This window comes from Marmota flaviventris, chromosome 9 (assembly GCF_047511675.1).
Source record: "Marmota flaviventris isolate mMarFla1 chromosome 9, mMarFla1.hap1, whole genome shotgun sequence".
In the NCBI taxonomy this organism is placed as follows: domain Eukaryota; kingdom Metazoa; phylum Chordata; class Mammalia; order Rodentia; family Sciuridae; genus Marmota; species Marmota flaviventris.
The window spans coordinates 28,255,928-28,257,876 of record NC_092506.1 but is presented as its reverse complement, the minus strand read 5'-3'; positions in this window follow the sequence as shown (position 1 = coordinate 28,257,876).

Genomic DNA, 1,949 nt, shown 5'->3' with positions numbered 1-1,949 from the left:
ATGATAAATGATTTTCACCATCATTCTAACATTTTACTTGCACACTATTGCTACTGTGCAATAGTGTATCTAGGCAAACTTGTTAAGATGCTTATCATCATCCTTGGAAAAGCAAAAGTTAATACAAAGAAATAAAATTCAAGATCTTTAAAGAACTGTATAATTACATATATTTAATGTCAAAGAAGTCAGGAAAAGAGAAAGAGAAATCTGTAAATAGTATCACAGTTAAATTAAGCCACATTATATGAATAATGACATTAATGGTAAATAGATGAAGCAGTCCAATTAAAAGATAGAGAAGGTCAAAATGAATAAGAGAGAAAAACTCAAATATTTTATTGGTTCAAGTGTTAGCACTTTCAATGGATGCACCTCTGTTGCATGTAAAAGTTTGAAAATATACACTAAACAAATATTAAGCAAAAGGGATACAATATGCTTATTTTAATTTCAGATATAATTGACTTAGAATATTCTAAGAGATAAGTAGGAAGTTTTCAGAGTCATAAAATGATTAATCTTCAAGAAGGTAACAAATATGAAATGTCAGTGAGCTTAATAACAGAGCTACAAAATATATCTTAAGAAAACATGGACAAAACTAAAGGGAAAAAATAGACAAATCCACATTCATAATCATAGATCTTAACACTCCATTTTTGGGAATAAATAGAACACCTACTCAAAAAACATCAACAACAAGACTGATAGTAATATGTAAGAATTGAAAATGCAGTTGCATAATTTGATTAAAGTTTGCATATGTAACATTAAACCAAATGATTGTCAATGTACATGCCTTTCAAATGAATATGCTGAGTATACTAGGATGAATCATATACTGGGCTATAATATGAGTTAAAGCAGTGCAATGATATCTGTTATGTCCAGACACTTCTGTGAATATCACATTAGTCCACTACAAAAATATATCAGGCCACACTGACTGAATGAGCAATAAGTTTCAGTGTGCATTAGACCTTTGATAGGACATGCACCATTTTTATGATAGAAAATAATCTCTGGATTTAAGAGTATGTCACATTTAATTGTTTTAGGGACCCAGTGGTATGGGATAGTCTGGGACATCACTTCCAAAGTAGAGTTATACTTTTCATTTGACATCACAAAAGAGGAATTACAAAAACTAAATTTCTTTAAATTAAGGGACATTATACTACACTCTTGGGAATAACTACTGTTACATCTCTAAGTGAAAGGAAATCTGCCAGCTTTGAGTAGGGCCCAAGACAAAAGAGTCCCCTGTAGGAGTTTGAAGCCGCAGCATAATCAGCCCTTCCTGTTGAATTATGAGATTCACCAGATTCTGATGTATCTATTAGGCAAACATCCTATTAAGACAACCTCCATAGGAAAACAACAATAAATATCTCTAAACACCTAAGATACTGGGATCAGGCTATACTGTCTACAGCACACAAAACACATCCAAAATCAATTATCGGCATGCCTATTGGGTTATGAGTAAAAGGGAATTCCTGATATCAAGACAGCATATGGGCGACTGATACTACATAATAGCCCCAATCAGAGTGACCCTGAAAGATAGTGTGAGGGGAAATTCTCCTAATATGTAGAGCTTCACGTAAGTGCACTTGATCATCCATGAGGACTGAAAGGACAGCAGCCTGAGATTGGAATGTACGCTCCTGTGGAATTGCACTGAGTTTGTCTGACTATCAAGGTTAGGACTGTAAGATTAGGGACAGGAGATGTGGAAGGCAAGTACATGGATAGATGCTTTACGTCTTACCTCAGCCAGCTTCATTCATTGGTCATTTCAGGGCTGGTTCAGTGAGCACATGCAAGGGGTAGCCCTGACAGCAGGAATGGTTGCTGTACATATAGCCAAGTGTCCTGAGGGCCAAGGCTTAGTTAGTTTTTGCTGCTGCCAGAGGTATAATTGCCAATAACAGAAACCTCTG